At 35.2% G+C, this 22,421-nt stretch overlaps 1 pseudogene; it reads left to right on the top strand.

Moving 5' to 3' along the window:
• The window catches only part of LOC113075065 (dystrobrevin beta-like), a 29,391-nt pseudogene extending 7,955 nt beyond the window's left edge, over positions 1 to 21,436 (top strand).
• The last annotated feature ends 985 nt before the right edge of the window (positions 21,437 to 22,421 follow it).

Raw genomic sequence — 22,421 nt, 5'->3', positions numbered from 1 at the left:
ATTTATATATTTTATATATTATATTATATATTACATATTAGTTTTTTATTTATATTTTCTGCACCTAGATTTTTAAACCGTGTAGGAGTCAGATGTATTGGACTATTGCTTTGATTAATGTGTGATTAATGTTACATTAATGCCTGTTGTTTCCTCTTTAAGGGGTGGTTGGCTATTTTTTTTTCTAGGCTTGATTTTCTAGGAAAATTGCCGGAACATTGCCGGATTGCCTTCTGTGTGAACACAAACACATCCTGGGATTGATCCTGCGTTGGGGACCTAGTAATATTGCTGGGTTCAGTCCCGTAACAAGCTCTGTGTGAACAAAAGCCCGAACTAATGCCGTGAAGGGTGTGTCGCATTATTGTGTGACTCTTTTAGCGGGTATTTTGAAGAAAGATCAACATTCGCAATGAAAATATTAAAGTGCAAACTGTAATGAAGCTCCTCACTATCCGCACTGAAGCTGAGATCGTTTGCTAGCTTAAGTGAAAGTTAACATGCCCAGCGTTTTTAACTCGGGCATTACAAGTCACATCCCCTTTACGGGTTGTGTGTGAACGCATGCACAGATTCTGGGAAATCACTGGCAGTGTGAATGAACCAAAATCTAACGATCCGGGAACAATTGCTGGGACGCATTACCCATGTATTATCCAAAATCTCAGTGTGAAAGGGGCTTAGTTTAAAAAAATTAACATTATTTTTCACATAATTTACCTTTCCACACCGCTCTCTCCCTTCTCCTATAAACACACTGATCATTTCCTGCTTTTATGAAGCCCATCCCTCAGAAATACACGATGGGCCCTGATTGGTTAGCTTAGCCCAGTGTTTTGTGATTGGCTCAACCGCATCTAGTGCGCGTCTAAATATCCTGTCCCTCACCTCAGCGGCATGTGCTCCGGTATATTGTATTGTTCAAAATTTTAGACACGCTGTTATTTGTAAATGCTACTGCTTCTGTTTGCTTTTAATATATGGTTTTATCCTGATTTAACCTTTAATTCAGTACTGCAACGGCACGCACGTCCATGTTTAACGCTCCTCATAGCTATGAGAAAATACGTGTATAAATTGAACAGTTCATTGTTGAGAGAGAGACAGCAGGGCAATGCGATGTGAGGAACAGTATTAAAGAACTGCTGTTTTAGAAGATTGATTTTGAATCTTGTGAATCCATTAGAATTGTTAGAAGACAGAATCGTGATTCATATATGAATAGATTTTGATGTGCACTCCCATTTTTCTTCCTCTTCTTTAAAGCAGTGCAGCATGGTCTCGCCCACTTTGTTGCATGTTCCTGGGGGCGGGGTTTATCAGGGTTTATGATGTCACAAACCTGGGAAGTAACTTGTTGTAGTCCCCACACACCGTTTTTGTGGGTATTAAATTGCCAGAATTTTAAAAGACAAATCTCCGTTTGCATCGAACTTTCAGTGCAGATATTTTTAATGCTTAGACAGCAACATCACAAAATAACGTTAAAAAAGTCACAGCCTGTGATGCTGTATTTCTTCATTAAAGGTCATTGTGATTAAAACTGTTTATGAAAGTTTCAGTCTTCTGCTGAAGTCGGTGTGTTTGTGTGTGTTGATAATCTTTAGTGTGTCTGTGTGATGAGTGTTAATGTGAGTTCAGGACTCTGGAATGTTTTAGCATTGAGGTGCTGTGCGTCTGGATCGACTTGTTTGAGAAATGATTCACACAGAAAACCGTTCAAATAAAAGGATTTAAAGTTAATGAAGACAGAACAGTTGAAGAAGACAGTGAATGAAGAACATAATGACTTCTTACAGAGTGTTTGGATGTCAGCTTTAGTTGAGTTGTTAAACTTATCTGTTGTCAGTGTCCCAGGGGATTATGGGTAAGTCTCCGGAGACCCTCAAATCCCCGCAGGAATGTGCGTACACAGGCTTCAATGCTTTGCTGTAAGCAGAGAGAAATTTGGTTCTGTTCTTAAAGATGAAACTGAAATTCAGTTGTGTGGCAGCTGTCAATGAGTGTCACAAGAAGTCATTTTTAACAGGTTTTTGGCACATCTGGTTCCTGGGGTATTCTGGGTGGTTGCTACTTGCTTTGCAAATATTTAACTCACTGTGTTTTCTAATTATTAAGAGGGCTGAAATCTGGCATTTGCCAAAGTTTCTCTGTTTTGACTTTTTTCCCATTCAGATTTTTGAACTTCCAATCTATAATAATTTAACAATTAAATATAAAATAGTGTTAAATTGAGTAATAATAATAAAAAAATCATTGTTTAAAAGAAAAAAATGTATATGAATTTTCAATTAATTTCACGTTTGTTTGCATTTGTGAATTTTTTTAATTTTTTTAATTTTTACATTTTAGAGGAAATCCAGTGCATTTCTTTTCAAATTTTTTATTTTATTTGTTTATATTTAGTTACAGTTTGGTTAAGATCAGAATGTGTAATTAATCATTTTTCATCATCTAAATCCAGCTTTATTGAGTGCCATTTCTAAACTAGTTTTACTTGAGATCATTCATAAATAATTGATGTTTTATTTTATGTTACAAGAATCTCATTACCATCATATTTCATTACCATCATGCATGGTTTAAAAAAACCTAACACTGTTACATACATATCATGCAAAAATGTATGGGTTTTTCATTCAGTAATTTGTTCACTCATTCATTCACTCCGTAAATTTAGTTGCAAAAAAATCTTCTTGATCAACGTTGATTAAGGCCTTGATGTGACAGTTTTACATTCTAGAAAAGTTTGAAAGCAATCATTTGTTTCAAGATATCAGAAGTGCCCGCCTGTGGTTAATTTCTCTCTGTGTTTCTCTAGGATGATAGAGGACAGGTGGAAAGGGAATGTCATGGCCGACAGGAAGCAGATCTTCACAGATATGAGTGAGTGCCACCCACACAACCACCACATGACCTTTGACCCCTTTTGCATGTGTTCATTAGCTAGTGCATCTGAATATAAATGTATGACTTTGATTCTTCAGAGACACAGAATTATGACACCATCCGGCTGTCTACATACCGCACCGCCTGCAAGCTCAGATTCATTCAGAAGAAATGCAACCGTGAGTATTAGTCACATCAAAACTCAAATGACTGATGTTGCAAAATATGCATTTTCAGTGTTGTTTGCGAGTTCAAATATAAGCTCTATACAACTAATAAGAAACATAAGATAAGCCAGAAATACACTACTGTTCATAAGTTGGGCGTCAGTAACTGATTTTCTTAGTTTTCTTAAACAAGGATGAATTAAATAGATCAAGAGTGACAGTAATGAGATTTATAATGTTGCAAAAGATTTCTATTTCAAATAAATGCTGTTCTTTTGAACTTTCTGTTCCTTGAAGGACCCTGAAAAAAATCAGAAATGTTTCTTAAACAGCAAATCTTTATATTAGAATGATTTCTGAGGATCATGTGACACTGAAGACCAGAGTAATGATGCTGAAAATACAGCTTTGATCACAGGAATAACTTTTAAAATATATTCAAATAGAAAACAAAAAAAAAGTGATAATGTTTCACAATATTACAGTTTTACTGTATTTTGATTACATAAATGAGGCCTTGGTGAGCAGAAGAGACATCTTTCATAAACATAAAAAATCTTGACCCCATCATTTAATATCACATTGTTCTCCAGTTTCAAGTTTAAAAGTAAGTTCTTCATTCCACGTTTAGAGTAATGGGACGTGGGAAGCTTTATTACCATGTAATTCTCTCTATTTCATGTGTTTTCTCTCTCAGTGCATCTGGTGGATGTGTGGAACATGATCGAGGCGTTTCGTGACAACGGTCTGAACACGCTGGACGTCTGCACCGAGATCAGTGTGGCTCGGCTGGAGACCATCATCACCTGCATCTACCAGCAGCTAAACAAACGGCTGCCCACCACACACCAGATCAACGTCCAGCACAACACCAGCCTGCTGCTCAACTTCATGCTGGCGGCACACAACAGGTGAAAGTGTGTGTGCTGTGTTTGCCAAAGTTTGGACAAATTTATCAAAAAGTAACATTGAAGACATTTAGAATGTTACAAAAGAGTTCTATTCCAAATAAATGCTGTTCTTATGAACTAAAGAATTCAGAACTAATGTGTCATGGTTTCCGCAAAATATGAAGTAACACAACTTTTTTAACGTTGTTGATGATAATAATAATAATAATAATGTTTCTCGATCAGAAAATCAGCTTCAGATAATTTGAGGGTGAATCTGTGTGTTTTGCAGTGATGCTCAGGGAAGGCTGATGGTGTTTTCAGTGAAAGTGATGCTCTCAGTGCTGTGTGGAGGGAAACTGGTTGATAAACTTCGCTGTAAGTTCATTCATCGATATCAGCAGTGTCTCCCACTAGTGGACAAATTAAATCAAGTCAAGTCATCTTTATTTATTTAGTGCTTTATACAATACAAATTGTTCCAAAGCAGCTTCACAGTTATAGACATGAAAATAATAGAATCAATGATGCACATCTTCAAATATGAGACAGATTCATATTCTGCTCTACAGAAGACAACAGTGTCATTATTCAGCACAGGGATGTTGACAATTATATGCATATTTCTTGGCTTGTATAACAAGTGTGTTTGTGTGTGTGTGTTAGATATTTTCTCTCAGATATCAGATACACATGGTGCGATGGTGATGTCCAGGTTTGACCACTTTCTGCAGGAGGGGCTGAAGCTGCCCACTGCCGTGTTTGAGGGGCCGTCGTTCGGCTACATGGATCACTTTGCCAGATCCTGCTTTCCTCAACAAGTAACAATTTCACACGTTTCCAAACTTTGTCTAGTTAGTGGTGCTTACTAAACCTTACTGTTATTGCTCATATAGTGTTTGTGATCTGGACAAACCCAGAACATTGACTGATAGACTGCACGACTGATCATTTGTGCTACAGAATTAGTAATGGAGTAGTACTTCAGATCATGCAGCCTGATGAAGTGATCAGTTTTGACAGTTTTGACCTGGTGCCGGGTTCTCAATTATGGAAAAATAATTTTCAAAAATCAAATTATTTTGGTCAGTATAAAGCGTTATTTAACACAATTGCTCATTGACTTTGGAAAGCCAGATCATGCCTTTATTTAACTTGGATTAAACTTTTTTTATTGTCTTTGTAACAGTCGGTTTACTTGAACGTCAATTATAATTTAACTGAAAAACAAATAAAAAAAAAGTTTCAAAATTAGATACAAATACATTACGCCTTTAATGCTCAGAAATCCTTTGCAACATCTTAGCAACAGCATAGCAGTGTCCAAAACACTGAGAATACCTTAGCAACACCCTAGCAACAGCATAGCAGTGTCCAAAACACTGAGAATACCTTAGCAACACCCTAGCAACAGCATAGCAGTGTCCAAAACACTGAGAATACCTTAGCAACCACACAGCAACAATCTAGCAACAGCATAGTAGTGTCCAAAACACTGAGAATACCTTAGCAACACCCTAGCAACAGCATAGCAGTGTCCAAAACACTGAGAATACCTTAGCAACCACACAGCAACAATCTAGCAACAGCATAGCAGTGTCCAAAACACTGAGAATACCTTAGCAACACCCTAGCAACAGCATAGCAGTGTCCAAAACACTGAGAATACCTTAGCAACCACACAGCAACAATCTAGTAACAGCATAGTAGTGTCCAAAACACTGAGAATACCTTAGCAACACCCTAGCAACAACATAGCAGTGCCCAAAACAATGAGAATACCTTAGCAACCACACAGCAACAATCTAGTAACAGCATAGTAGTGTCCAAAACACTGAGAATACCTTAGCAACACCCTAGCAACAGCAAAGCAGTTTCCAAAACACTCAGAATACCTTAGCAACACCCTAGCAACAGCATAGCAGTGTCCAGAACACTCAGAATACCTTAGCAACACCCTAGCAACAACATAGAAGTGCCCAAAACAATGAGAATACCTTAGCAACCACACAGCAACACTCTAGTAACAGCATAGCAGTGTCCAAAACACTGAGAATACCTTAGCAACACCCTAGCAACAGCATAGCAGTGTCCAAAACACTCAGAATACCATAGCAACAGCATAGCAGTGCCCAAAGCACTGAGAATACCTTAGCAACCACACAGCAACACTCTAGCAACAGCATAGTAGTGTCCTAAACACTCAGAATACCTTAGCAACACCATAGCAACAGCATAGTAGTGTCCAAAACACTCAGAATACCTTAGCAATACCCTAGCAACAACATAGCAGTGCCCAAAGCACTGAGAAAACCTTAGCAACACCCTAGACAACAGCATAGCTGTGCCCAAAACACTGAGAACACCTTAGCAACCACATAACAACAGCATAGCAGTGCTTTAAACACTCAGAATATCTTAGCAACTAAAAAGCAACTGCATAAGTGTCCAAAATGCCCAGAATATCTTAGCAACCATGTAGAGATGCCCTAGCTACAGCATAGCAGTGTCCTTAACTCTCAGAAAATACCTTTTATCATATAGCAAAACCCTCGACTAGCGACAGCAAGTTTTGCACAAGAAAAGTACCACTTAAATGTTTGTCAGAACATGCAGAATGTGTAAATGTGCCATAGTTTATCATCAATGTTTTTTTAAATCTGTGTGTGTGTGTTTAACAGAAGAAGGTGATGCTGAACATGTTTCTGGATACTCTGATGTCAGATTCTCCTCCTCAGTGTCTCATTTGGCTTCCTCTGCTGCATCGGCTGGCAAACGTGGAGAATGGTAAACACGCACTGAATAATATACGCTTCAATTATTCATATTACTCCGACTTATTTAACTCCATGAACATTTATTCCAGCACACTGAATCTCTGTCTTTCTCAGTCCATCATCGGGTGGCGTGTTCTTTCTGTCGGTCGGAGGGCATGACGGGATTCCGTTATCGCTGTAAGCAGTGCTTTAACTATCAGCTGTGCCAGAACTGTTTTTGGCAAGGCCATGCAAGTGGAAACCACAACAACCAGCACGAGATGAAGGAGCATTCGTCCTGGGTGAGGATCAGCTACAGTTGTCATGTCACACTTGTGTGTATATTTATATATATATTAAAGATGTGATGAGACCTGAGGGATCTGATGTGTCTTGTGAGATCTGACTTGCAATGTTTACATAAAAGCTGCTAGATTAATCATTTAAATATGGCGATCTCAATTCAGACACCCACGCAATCTTATTCCTGAATGACAACGGTTCAGCTATGTCTATTATGACTGGTTCACATCGCGAGTGGAGCGTGAAAAGCATGTTTTCTTGCTTATCATGTTAATAAATCATTAATGCTGCAAGTGAACCAGAAAGAGCAAGACAAATAGTTTTTTTTCAACCACACTATTATTATTTCTGTGTTTCATACATTTAGATAAAATAAGTAATGGGATTAAAGTTTGTATATAAACACTTATTCTCTCTACAGTAGCGATCAAAACGAAAATATCTTAACACGTATGGATTGTAACGCAATATCCTCTTCTGCCACGAGGTGGCGACAAACTGCCCGTTTAAAAAAAGGATTTTTCATTGGATCGTTCATTCAAAGGATTCTCATTGAGAAACAGGTCTTTATGAACTAGACACTGACTCCATTATTATTATTTCTTATTTGTTCAAATGAATGTGTGTGTGTGTGTGTATATATATATATATATATATATATATATATATATATATATATATATATATATATATATATAAATAAACATGATTCTCAATTTATCCAGAATCTTGCAGCTCTAGTTAACAATTTGTTTTACTGATGCATATAATTCATTAAAAAAGAAGTTTAATTTTATAAAGTAAGTTGATGATGAAAAATGAAATTATACAAAGTTAATAAAATTATTAAAGTTTTCTTTTAAAAGTTAAAATGTCCCGTTCGAAGGTTTGGGGATGGTAGGATTTTTACCAAAAAGTCTCTAATGTTCACAAAATGCTATGTTCACACTTGGCGTCTTTTCGAACCCTATGGAGTAAATCGTGTTTTCAAAAAAGTCTTGAGTGCTTTTAAAAACCCCACCCCTGGGTCTTTTTCTGCAGCTCAGAGCATCTTTTCAAGTAAAAAAAAAAAATAAACGTAAAAAAAAAAAAAACCACTTTCGTCAAGCGCCTTTTTAACAGCTGACCAATGACAAGCGAGTGGCGAGTCATTTCCATAACAACAAGAACAACGAGAGGAGAAAGGAGAAGATAGCTGGTAGACAGATCGCACTAGAGTTGAATGATATGAGTACAAAACTCTGTCTAGTCTAAAAATACCAAAGCTCCTGGACTCAATTGTTGATTTCAGTATATTTTAAATTCTGTGATGCGCAGCTGTATTTTCAGCATCATTCCTCTAGTCTTCAGTGTCACATGATCCTTCAGAAATCATTCTAATATGCTGATTTGCTGCTCAATAAAAATTTATTATTATTATTATTATTATTATTATTATTATTATTATTATTATTAGTGTTAAAAATATTTGTGCTGCTTAATATTTTTGTGAAATATGTTTTGTAACATTATAAATGTATTTACTGTCACAATTGAATGTATCCTTGCTGAATAAAATAATTAATTTCTTTAAAAACATCTGACTAACCCCAAACTTTTATGGTTGTTTTCATGTTTTCATGGTGTTTTATATTGTGCAGGTTTCCCACAGGCTGTAAAACCATTGAAATGTCTATACTAAACTGATTTCTTTATGCAAATGGATCTGTTACTCAATCCAAAAACAGTGCAACAGAATACAAGCGGAAACTTTTCATGTCTTTGGGCTTTCAATTTTGGTTCCTTATTATATCTGTGTGTTTGTTCCAGAAATCTCCAGCTAAGAAGCTGGGTCGTGCCATCAGTAAAACCTTTGGCTGTGTGCCGAGCAGAGAGCCATCCCACCCCGTCTACCCAGAATACCCCGAGAAACCCCTCAACCTGTCCAATATAGTGTAAGACAGTCTCTCTCTCACACACACACACACACACACACACACACAGTCCTCTGTCTGTTGGGATTGTTTCTATTGGTTCCCAGCATCACATGATCACATTGACACACTGATGAGTGTCAGACAGAGACAGAGAAGGAGTTTGCTTTCATTATCTGCTTACAGACGTGAGGTCAGTTATGATTTTGTCTTCATTCTGCTGTCTGTTTGTCTCGATCTGATCTGATCGTCTGTTTTCCCAGGAATCCTGCTCTGTGTCTGACTCTGTTCTGTCTGTGTTGCTCCAGTCTCTTAGATTTGCATGACTGAATGACCTGTGTGTGTGTGTGTGTGTGTGTGTGTGTGTGTTTGGGTCAGTTTAACAGTATAATGTTTAATATATGAATGCTTGGATTTGTGTTTGTGTGTGTGTGAGAGAGAGAATGTATAAATAGTTTTCAATGTGTCTATGAACTTTTATTTACATCAATCAAGATTTTGTTAAAGTGTACATGCACTTATAATGGAAAGTGACTGTCTGTCTAGTTAATAAATATTTGATGCTTTTCTCAATTTTTATCATGTTTTAGTTGTTTTGTATTTCACTACAAATATAATGTTTTTTTTTATTGCAGATATTCCCCTTCTCTCGATAAATGTGAAACTATGCATGAATAATGATTTTTTTTTAAATCAAATTGTTGTTTAATATAGTTATTGACATATATTATGAAATACTACTTACAATTAAATTATGTAGGTTTTACATATTACACAGAAGTGCATCTTGAAAAAAATATCACTAATGTTAATATTATTAAATATTACCTAATTTGATGGTGCTGAGTTCAATTATATATTTTAATTGCATAGTTTTTTGTTGTTTTTTCCTTTTTCTCACCTCAGAATTGCTGAGAAACAAGTATTGGATTGCAAATATGATGCAGGGTGGTTTTGTTTTGTTACATCTAGATAACAATATAATTGTCTTTTTTGTCCTCCAGTCCTCCCCGTCCAATAGGAAACATGAATGAACCAGTTCTGCCCCCGTCTGCAGGCCCCAGCCCCACGAAGAGGTGAGCACCTGCTCTTCACCTTTGACCTTTCAGAGCAGTCAGTTTATAGTGTTTGATTTGTGAGAAGTTTTATAAAATATTCATAAATTTAGAGATTACAATCAGCTAAAACTTTCATAATTTCTTCTAAACTGATTTCAAAATAATTGTAAAAATGTCATAGTGTACATCATGTAGTGATGCCTGCAATCATGTTATAAAATGCAAACTATTTATTTTCATAATAAGTGTCTTTTAGTTTCTCAACAACACTAATATTTTACTGTTAAATATAAAAAACTAAAAATGATATGATTTTACTGGGGAAAAAAAGTGTAAAAATAAAGACATTGCATATATTGTCTTTTAAAAATATAGTATAGTTTTATATGGGAAGGCAATTTAATTAAAAAGGTTTGACCAAATAACAGGTTTTAACTTAAGCAATTTTATGTACAGTTACATTTCCAATACATTTTTCTCTCAAATGAATGTGCAATAGAAGATCACATCATGGTGGTTTGGCTGTAATATCACGTCTTGACTGGGGGAAAAAATGGCTTTAATAAAATGTTTAAAAAACAAGTTATACATTTGTGTAAGGCTGGAAGATTTAAAGGGTTAGTTCACCTGAGAATGAAAATTCATGCATCTTCTACTCACTCTTGCAGCATCATAGATGTCTGTGACTTTCCTCTTTTACAATAATCCAATCGGAGTTATATTAAACATTGTTCTTGCTCTTCCAAGTCTTTTTAAATGGGGGTAAGCGGGTGTTTGTTGTCAACAGTTCAGAAGACGTGAAATAAAGTACACGCAGCTTTAATAAAACGTCCCTCACACGGCTCCGGGGGGTGAATAAATGCCCCCTTTAGCGAATCCATGCGTTTTTGTAAAATAAATATCCAGATTTCAAACGTAATAAACAATTTTTTGTCTCACTTCTGCTGACTGAAGATGTGCAGGTGTAAGATGAAAACCAGTCTCCTCTTCGTCTCCGCCGTTTTTCTTTAAAAATCCTCGTTTTGTTCTTCTAATTTGTGACCAGGGTTTTGTTTTCTCTCTGCGCTCGTCACGAACCACGCAGCGCTGATGAACTACAACATCCACCTGCATGTCTTCAGCGTCCCACAGAAGTGAGAAAAAAAGTGTTTATTACAATTGAAATCTGGATATTTATTTTACAAAAACGCATGGATTTACAGGGGGCCTTTATTCACCCCCCGGAGACGTTTTATTAAAGCTGCGTGTACTTTATTTCACGTCTTCTGAACTGTTGATAACAAACACCCGCTTACCCCCATTGAAAGTCTTGGAAGAGCAAGAACAATGTTTAATATAACTCCGATCGGATTATTGTGAAAGAAGAAAGTCACAGACATCTACGATGCTGCGAGAGTGAGTAGAAGATGCATGAATTTTCATTCTCTGGTGAACTTACCCTTTAACCTAAAGATCATATTTTAATTACATTTTTATGTCTAGTTTAATACAGTCTCTCTCTCTCTCTCTCTCTCTCTCTCTCTCTCTCTCTCTCTCTCTCTCTCTCTCTCTCTATATATATATATATATATATATATATATATATATATATATATATATATATATATAATATTGTCAAAACAAAAGTTATTCAGACACCAGATATAATTTTTGATATAATGTTGTATTTAATTGTGTGTGTGTGTGTGTAGACCGCCGACCTTAGCCACTGCTCAGCGTATGAATGAGGAGCACGCTCTGATCGCGGCGTATGTGAACAAGCTCCAGAGCAGCCCACGGTGAGTGTGCGTGTGTGTGTGTGTGTGTCAGCTGAAGATGTAATGTAATGTAATAACATTTTCTGTGTGTGTGTTTGTAGTACGTTAGATAGTCCTAGCCGAACAGATGAAGAGCACAAACTCATCGCTCGTTACGCCTCTCGTCTGGCCACAGATCCTGGACACACAGGAGTGAGTTACACACGTTTACTATCTCCTTTCAGATTAGGCTCACTACAGATAAGTCAGATTTAGCTTTCTTCTTAGGACAGTTTTTTTCTCCAAACTATAGCTACGCAAATGCACACAGTAGAACAGTCATATTTCTTTGTTCCTGCTGCTCTTGTGAATCACAGAGACCTTCAGACTTCAGCTACAACATGAACAAACAGCAGAGAGAACTGATCCTGCAGCTGGAGAACAAGAACAGGTACTCGCTCACAGCTGCATATGCAGAGGTTTTCATGAAGATTTACATCCAGTGCTTTTGGATTTTAGTCTCAATGAGCGTGAAACTCTGTGTGTGTTTTCAGGGAGATTTTGCAGGAGATCCAGCGTTTGCGAGCGGAGCATGAACAGGCATGTCAGCCGACTCCAGAGAGAGTCCAACAAAACCCGACCCTGCTGGCAGAACTCAGACAGCTCAGGTACCCCACACACACACACACACACACACACACGTTTGTTTTTGTGAAAAGTGGGTTCATCCCATAGGCGTAATGGTTTTTATACTGTACAAACTGTATATTCTATGGCCCTACACCAACCCTACCCCTCACAGGAAACTTTGTGCATTTTTACTTTCTCAAAAAAACTCATTCTGTATGATTTATAAGCGTTTTGAAAAATGGGGACATGGGTTATGTCCTCATAAGTCACCCTCTCCTTGTAATACCTGTGTCATACCCATGTCATTATACAGAGTTGTGTCCTGATATGACACAAAAACATGCCCACACACACACACACATTTATGGGGACGTTCCATAGACAATTGTTTTTATACTGTACAAACTGTAATTTGTATCCCCTTACCATTAATGCAACCCTCACAGAAAACTCTGCATTTTTACATTTTTTAAAAATATATAATTTGGTGTGATTTATAAGTAGTTTTGCTCAAAGGGACCAAAGAATTGTCTCCACAAGGTCAAAAAATTCAGGTTTTGTGATCCTTGTGGCGACCTTTGGTCCTTACAGCATTGGGTTTATCCAAACCACACACACACACACACACACACACACGCTGAGCGCAGATGTTAGCAGATTCAGTCTCTGCATGCCTTTTTAGTTTAGCTGTTAGCTATTACTTTGGCTATTAGCAGTGTTATTTTATTATAATTGAAATATGATTGTAGTTTTATTTTTATTCAAATTTGTTTTAATTTTAGTTGTAGCACTTTTGTTGCATGTTTTCTGCATAGTTTTTGCTCATTTTAATTTTAGTTTTAGTAGCCTACATCAAGTTAAACTTAATGGAAATTAGAAAAGTTTCCTTAGCGACTGAATTGAACAAATTTGAGCATGTGCTAATGTTTTTTCACGTAAAAATGAAGTGTTTGTTAACATTAATGCACTGTGAATCAACATGTACAATGAACAGTTGTATTTTTATTAACAAAAGTTGTTAGTTCATGTTAATTCCTTAATGTCAACAAAAGATAACTTATTATTATACCAGTTTAACTTGTCAAAATTGTGTAAAAGTCTTTAACTTTACTGCAAGTTTTGAGGTTTACATTTTTGAAAACATTTGTCTAATGAATGCCAAATATGTCTAAAAACTACTTTACGAGGCAATTTGAAACACTTCTCACAACGTCAAAAAAGATCTTCCAAAAGATCCTGTTTTAAATCTGTTTGACTTCAGGGTTTGGCTCTAATCATCCTCATCATCATCGTTGTGTCTGAGAGGTCTGTGTTTGTGTGTTTCAGGCAGAGGAAGGATGAGCTGGAGCAGAGGATGTCGTCTCTTCAGGAGAGCAGGAGAGAGCTCATGGTGCAGCTGGAAGGACTCATGAAACTACTGAAGGTACACCAGACACACAGAGCAAGACCGCTCTTTAAAGGGGTCATGAATTGTGAAATAGACTCTTACTTGAGCTTTTGACATATAAGAGGTCATCGTACCAAAAAAGCGGAACTGAAAATGTCCTTGTTACTGAAATAAAAGCTTTTATTGACACCAGGCCCAGCGAACGTACATCAATGTGCTTGATGTAATAGATAGCTTAAACACCCCTCCTTATTCTGTAGCCCCGCCCACTGATTGGCACATGACATGGCAGGGAAATAACATAAGTGGTGCTAAACCGGATCACACTACAAAAATAGCCTATTACTTATTGATTTTGATGTTTTTTAATGTAAAAAACCATGTGAAAGTCATAAGTGGACATTAGACAACTATATATATATATATATATATATATATATATATATATATATATATATATATATATATATATATAATATTTATTTAAAATAGCAAGTTCATGACCTTTAACTACTGAGACTTTCTAGTGCATTGTAATGTTTCTGCCACTGGAGGGCGTCACTCTCTTTGCAGCTGTCTTTTCATAAATACTTGATCTAATTTTCCACTTTTAATTTCATCTCTTTATGGATTAGAGATTATAGTGTTAATACGCGCTCTCCTTATCTGTTTTTCCCTCCCTCTGTTCTTTTCCTCCATCTCTGTCCTGTTCCTGCAGGATGAGGAGCAGAGACAAGCTGTGAGTGTGTGTGTGTGTTTCATGTCAGAGAAATGACTGTGTGATTTTGCTTTGCAGATTTAAAGGTCTCTGGCACAAATAAATATGTAGATAAATAGAATGGTTATAAGGTTCTACAGAATTAATCTTGTATTGCTCTTAAAAGTTAAAGTTGGTAATAAGTTTCTAAAGAATCACAATACTATAATGTACAGTAACTAAGGCTCTTATAAAACATATCGGCTTCAAAATTCTAACTTGACTTCTCTTCATATAATATAATAATCACAGATATTGTTGTAGCCATAAATTAAAAATTTCTATTGTAAAAATCAGCTGGAAATTCTGTGCTGGCCTAAAAATATAGGATCAACAGTACTTAATAATTGATTTTCTTTTTTAATATTTTCAAAAGAACTATAAGAAGGACACCTAAAGTACAAACTGATCGTTCATTAAAGCTATAAGAAAGCTTTTGAAACATTTTGGTTGTTTCCAGTTATTTTTATCATTATCTACCATTATCTACTACTGTATTTTACATACATTTTAAAAATAACAACATCCAGTCAAACCAATGAAGTAAAATAAAACTCAGCTTATGTTCGGCAGTGTTATTATTTTTAACTAAAATTAAAACATGAAAACAAATTTGGTTAAGTGAAATAAAGCTCAAATAAAAAATAAATATTTACTTAAAAAAATTAATTAGAAAGGTTGCCTTGGCAGCTAACTGAAATAAATATGTTAAAGTAAAATTACTAAAATTACTAAAACTAAACCTGAAATAAATAAAAAAAATATATATATATAATTATCAAAAACCGAAATTGATAAAAATAAGAAAAGCATGTAAAAATGAATAAGAATGTAACTAATTAAAATTCAACATAAAATTACCAAAATTTAAAATAAAAACTGAAAACATCAAAATAAAAGCTAATTCAAAATATTAAATTATATTATCATGATAGGTGAAAATCGATAGCCTGAATTTTAGCTTTGGATAAAAGCGTCTGCTAAATGCATAAATTTAATTGTAAAATGTATCATAGTATATAAATAATAATAAAATAACACTTATGCTCACTTATTTGTAATATTATGAGAGAAAAAAATCATAATATGATTTCAATCTTTCAAAATGATGTTTGTAATTTTAGCCAGTGTATCAGGACATGAATATGGGGATATGAAAATGCACTGACTGTGTGTGTGTGTGTTTGTATATGAGTTACTGTGCATGTGAGAGAAATTGTTCAGTGTTAATATGAAAGTTCTCTTCCATTGTTTTTCATTTATTTTTATTTAGATGTCTTTATCTCTTTGTTTTCCTCCCAATGTTTAACTTCCAGTGTCTACTGTAAGTTCTCACAAAATAATAATGCATCGTTTCACGTTTTAGGAGTAGCACATATTTTAAGACTTCAGTTTCCCATTAACAGGTGTCTTGTTTTGTTTTCAGAAACTATTTTAAATAATTAGATCATTTCAATTATCTTTGCCATTAGCTGTATTTTTCTCTCAGTCTCCGTTCTTTCATGAATCTGGCTTTAGTTTCTCAGAGATAATTCTCTCTTTATGTGAATAGGAGTTTACATGTAAACATGTAGTGAATTAGTCAGTAGTTTTAAGTGCTGGGAGAAACCTTAAGCAGGTGTATCTTGTACAATATGAAATTTTTCTTCTCTCTATTCAGACTCAAGCCGCTGGCTCCTCCCCCGGCCACGCCTCCCCTCGTTCTATGCCGATGTCCATTCGTTCTCCTTCCTCGGGCTCTACCCCCACATACGCAGGCCACACCCCACCCATGGGCCCCAGGACTCTCTAGCTGGAGTGGGTGGAGATGTTCAGGAAGCATTTGCTCAGGGTAACATCTTCATTTACAACTAAATACAGAGACTATTGTGGTTTTTTTTTCTTTTCTGATGAGCAACAAGAATTTTTGTTGGTCACATTATTCAGATTGTTGGGGGATTGAACTAGGTAGCCCCGCCCATTTTGACATCTCATTAGACTGAAATAGTCTGCATATGAAACATTAGATATGTTATTTTGGTGATGTTTTGTTGTGGAAAGAGAAAATATCTTGAAATGTAACACTTCACACATGTTTGGTGTAGCAATTCAATGATTTTATCAAGTTTTTAGCATTTATTAACTCTACAAAACATTTATTAACTCTTCTAAATCTACAAAACATTGTCATAATTTGGACATTCTGTTTGTTTGGATCCTACAGGACCTCGCAGAAACCTGCGAAATGATCTCCTAGTGGCAGCAGACTCCATCACAAACACCGTCTCGTCACTGGTCAAAGAGCTCAACTCAGGTACGATCATGATGCATTGTGGGTAGTTTGTGTTCTCACAGCTGTGACAGAGAAATGCTGTGAGAATTTCAGGTTACCTAAAAAACAGTTGTTCCTTAAAATAAAATAAGCTTTAAACTGACAGAAAATATATTTTAAATTGATTTTATTTCTGCTACATGCCAAACAAACATTTCTCATTCTTATTTAGTTTAACTTGATTTATTAAAATGATAAAAAATGAAATAAGAAATAATATAAAATATCTAGACATAAAAAAAAACAAAGAAAACTTACAACATACAACCAAACTTTAACAAAAATTAAAAGGAAAGCTGAAAAAATATATAGAGGATATTAACATAATAAAAAACCACGAAAGTATCTCAATTACACTAAAACATCACTTATACGATTTAGTGTTATTTATTCACCATTATAATATTAAAAAAAAATAATAATCTGCTTTGATTTTTATATATATTTTCAGTTTTCATTTCAACAGCTTACATTTAAGTACTTTTTTTTAGGTGCTTTTGTATTTTTAAAGAATTTTTCTAATATTTATCTTTTAGCAAAAAAAAGTGTTTGTTTTTAGTTTTAGGAATTTTAGTATTTCTTAATTAAACTCATTTTATTTCAGTAAGTTGCCAATGCAACATTTCTAATTGATATTTAATGTAAATACTATTTTTTTTTCAGCTTTTTTTAAATGTATGAAAACGGTTTGTATTAAATTATTAACTAAAATATTAAACAATAAATATTAAAACGACAGTTTTTAGTTTTAATAACTTAAGTATAAGTAAACAAAAACAACACTTAAACGGTCTCTAGACAAATTTTTTTTATAAAACTGTATTGGGAGTGTTTAATGATTCTTAATTCATGTATTTTTTATACAAACATGATATGTGTATATATTCTCTACTGTTGTCTTCAGTAGAAGATGGAGGAGAGGAGGAAGAGAGACTGCTGCAGAATGGCAAAGACAGAGGTATAACTCATCACATCAGAACTACGTTTCCCAGAATGCATCTGTCCTCTTGAATGCAGACCTCTTTCAGTCGCTCTCGTTACATGAACATCAATGATTTCATTAGATTAATCCTCTCTGCACACAACCAAAGCTTATAATGTTTTACTGGGGTGTGTGTGTGTGTGTGTGTGTGTGTGTGTGTGTCTGTGCTGTCTGAGGGGGCTCGTTAATGCTTAATTACTCGTTCGTATTAACAAGGAGGCTGTTTACGAGTGTTTGGAGGGGTGCTGGATGTTTTTTTAACCACTTCCTGTAGGGTCAGAGGGGTCCTACGCACTGAACCTTTATGAGCCGAACCCGTACTGGGAAACACCTTCATTATCGCTCTCGTTCTTTCTCTTTCTTCACTGTGTTCAGTCATCTCTCCATCCAGCTCCACCGCTCGTGTTTTATTGGTCTGCTTCTGATGGCCTTTCTTCTAGTTTCAGACGCCATCAGTCAAATTAGACTGAGCAGACTTTTGCTTAAAATTGCTGTAGCTGTAATCATTTCCTGAGTGAATATTTTTTGGAGAGCAGCACTTAAAACAGGCGTCATGGTAAAATGTCCTAATGTATACTTACGGTATCTTGCATCACCAGGATCATTTTATTTTGAAAGCATTCACTTGAAATAAATGTCTCTAGGCAAAAAAAAGTACAAAATTGTATTGGAGCATCTCGAGCTAAAATTAATAGAGACTTTAAACTTGATATATCCATTTTTCAGTTATCAGTTGTTATTTTATGCACACACAGACAGACAGCCATTCAAGATTTGTAATGTTTTTAAAAATGTCTCTGATGCTCATCAAGGCTGCATTTATTTGACCAAAAATACAGTAAAAACAGTTATATTGTGAAATATTATTACAATTTAAAATAACAGTTTTCAATTTGAATTTATATTAAAATGTAATTAATATCTCTGATCAAAGCTGTATTTTCATCATCATTCCTCCAGTCTTCAGTGTCACATGACCTTCAGAAATCATTCTAATATGATGATTTGCTGCTTAAGAAACATTTCTGATTATTATCAATATTGAAAATGGCTGGCTGGGGTTTAAAAGAACCGCATCTATTTGAAATAGAAATATATTGTCTATACTATATAATATAATGTCTTTACTGTCATTTTTTATCAACTGAATGCGACCTTGATGAAGAAAAGAAATAATTTCTTTAAAAGCATAAAAATCTTTCTGACCTCAAAATTTGCGGCAATCACAGTTGATAACATAAAAAGGTAAAGAAAAAAGTTACTGTATTTTTGCTGTATTTGGTTAATGAAGCTGGTTTCCGCAGTTTATTCTTGTCATTATTTATGCAAATGCTAACGAGGGACACAAAAGCCAGCTGTTTTATATGCACAATTGTTCTACACTGCATAAAAAGTGTAGTAGGTCTGTTTAATTAAAACAGTGTGTAGGTTATACAAAGGTTGAGGAAACAAGGTGGTAGATTATCTACTCTGTTAGTTATGTACTGAGCTGAAGCAGCTTTACTAATTCCAGATAAGAGTATTAATGGATCACCAGAGATCTGTCTGTGTGTCTAAATATTACAGCTTTTACAGTATGTTAGCAGACGTCTGATGCAAGATAATTTCTTATTAAGTCTTTAAAGCCTACTGTATCTTATTTACATATACAGGCACATTTCTAAGGCCTTTAAATGTTCAAAACTTCTGAAAAACCTGTTGTACATGATCTGCACGTTAGAAGGATAGTGAATGATTTAGTTTCATGATATGTTTTAAAACCGCAGCACTTTGATCATAAAATTAAACCTTTAAATTTCATCTCACTTAGACGTATTAAATGGAGATATAGAGTAACAGCAACTGATATTTATATGCATTTTATGTAAGCAGTCTTTTATACTGTTGTAAAGATCATTGATTTACATTACAAACTATCAGTTTCATGTTACTTTTTAGCATTTAAATATCAGCACCTTATTTGCTGAGATTGTTTTTCACACTTCCATGAGTTTGCGCTCCATATTCTCTCTATATTATATTAAATGAGCCATAAAAGCCTGATGTGTTAAATGACACATGGATTTTATTGATTTTTTTATTTAGTCTAAAGGTTTAATATACTGTTAGATTTCAAGATCTTTAAGAATATTATTTCATATGTCAGGCTTTACTGGGTTAAAATGAGTCTTTGACTTTAAAATGAAATTTTTTTATTTTTGTTTTCCAGGTTAATTAAACCAAATATGAAGCAAGCCGTGCCATGTGAGTTTTCCACAGCATAATATCCATTAGAGGTGTTGCTTTGTTCATTTTGAATATTCAACTGAATAGTATTTTTTATCTTGCATTATTTCAGGTGTGGCGTCACTATGCAAACGCATCATCACCACAAAGACAATGACCTCTGAACCCAGACTCAGCCAATCAGAGAGAGTTCAGGGATTTGAGTTCCTGTGGGTTGCTTGAGAAGGAAAATGTTTTGTTGTTTTCAGTGTTTTTTATGCTTCTTTGTTTTGAGATAGAGTTGTCGTTTTAAGGGGTCTGTGTCGCAGACCTGCTAATTTGACTAGCTATGCTCGTTTGATTTTGTAGCTGATTTTGTTCAAGTTTGAAAGCTTTTGAAAGACAGATGTGTCGAGAACAAGACTGAGGTGGGAACGGAATGCAATAGAAAGTGATGCATGATTGAAGGACAAGTGTGATGAGTTGATTGGCTGGCTGAGGTATGTGGGCGTGGTTTGTTCGATGTGGGTGTGGTCATGTTGAATTCAAAGACACAGTTGCTGCAAATGCGGTATAGTATAAATGACCTTCTAAAGGAACTAAATTAAAGAAGTGTCCAGTTCAGTACTGTAATTTATATTCGATTCACATTTTTATTTATTTTCAGCAGGCGGACCGCATATTAGCAGTGTACATTTGAGGAAATATTTTCAAATATTTGATTTCAGATTTTCAAGTCCAATAAAGCATTTGCATATATTTAAGAACAAATTGATTTAGTTTTATAGATTTTTGAACAGGTACTTTAATAAAGAGGCAGATTATGAACTGTGCTCCTATTTCTGGAGTTTTACCCATTGTTAATTTTGAAGCAGTGTTTGTAGTCAATGTTTCCTGTGAACGGACATTTTTTAGTTACAAACATTGCACACACACGTCTGATCTGCTGTGTTTTTCTGGAGGTGTGTGTGTGTGTATTTGTGTGCCTCTCTATAGTTGTGTGTCTGTGCAAAGCTGGAATGTAAATCAAATTGATGCCTTCATTTAATTTTAATCTTCGATATCTGCCAAAAATGACTTGTTGATTTAGTTTGTTTGAAGTCTTTCATCTTGTTATTTACTCGTATAAAATTTTGCTGTGTTTTTAGTTCGTGCCAAATCCATTCTTGGACACATCTGTTTCTAGACCTCTGTGTCGTATGATTCTATCTGCGGTACACAAGGCTTAATGACATCACTTCCTGTGAGCTCTTCTGTGAAAGCTGGCTGGTTTGGTGGATGTGATCATTACAGTGCCGGTAACTGCAGTGTTTCGCTTTTTCCACCAAACTAATTTTTCATATTTTTTAAGAAGCAAATTTTGCAAAAATGAGGCTGTGATTTAAACGCATGTGATTTAATGTGAGGGTTTGTTGTGTTCAGAATAAATGATATTATAATAAAAATTAAAAAGACTGGAGTATTTTCTTTTAAGTTTTCTTTTAATATAAAAGCCAGTTTCCCCCATGGAATAAAAAAAAAAGACTTTAGTTTTTTCTTCTAATAATAATTATAAGAAGGAAATTCAGAGAAGTCAAGATTGTGAGAACAGAGGTTTGCCATTCTTTGTATTTGTTTCTTTAATTTTGTTTGTGTAGTTTCCCTTCAGGTCCCTTAAAGGCCTTCAGTGTAATATGATGCTCTCAGTGGTTTTCGGCCAAAATTGCATACTACATCTATGCACTAAAATCATGCGCTTCTCTGAGGATGGGACCATATATATACATTTATGTACACAATATTTGTGGGGCAGAATGCCAAGATCCAGATGCTTCCCTGTTTGCATGAGTTTTTCCTGCACGTTTGTTCTTCTCTCGTCACAGAGAAGTGAGATATGAGAGCTGTAAACTCCTGAGTACCTGTGTGACAGACAGAGACGGCCAGGAAGAGGGTCTTGATACTCTACCAGCGTGGGCAGGCATGATGTGGAGTGAATTTTAATGAGAGCAACATGAACAGATGTGTACTCTGGGGGAAATCTGTGTGTGACAGAACAAGATGCTGCAGAGATTCACTCAAGGACACCATTGCTCGTCTGTCTGTCTCGCTCTCTTGCAGTTCTATTAGTGGTGTTTTGGCCCTTACAGTGAGGGACAGTGGACTTCCAGTACAGTGATGGTATCAAATGTTAATATTTTGATGTATACAGTGGTACTACAATTAGCATTTTTAAAGTAATTTTAAAGAACACTGTGATAAATGTGGAAAAATGTGTGTGTTTGTGTGAGTGTATGTCTTACCACAAACTTTTGAAAGGTAGTGTATAATGAATTTACAAATATATTAAACAGTAAAAAATGGTTTTCTAATATAGGGTGTTGGGGTTAGGGCGGGGGGGGGAGTATCAATTATTATATTATATTTTTAGGCTATATTGATTTATTATATTAATTTAAAC

This window comes from Carassius auratus, unplaced genomic scaffold (assembly GCF_003368295.1).
Source record: "Carassius auratus strain Wakin unplaced genomic scaffold, ASM336829v1 scaf_tig00016351, whole genome shotgun sequence".
In the NCBI taxonomy this organism is placed as follows: Eukaryota; Metazoa; Chordata; class Actinopteri; order Cypriniformes; family Cyprinidae; genus Carassius; species Carassius auratus.
The sequence above is the reverse complement of the archived record's forward strand: the minus strand, read 5'-3'. Positions and strand labels throughout refer to the sequence as shown.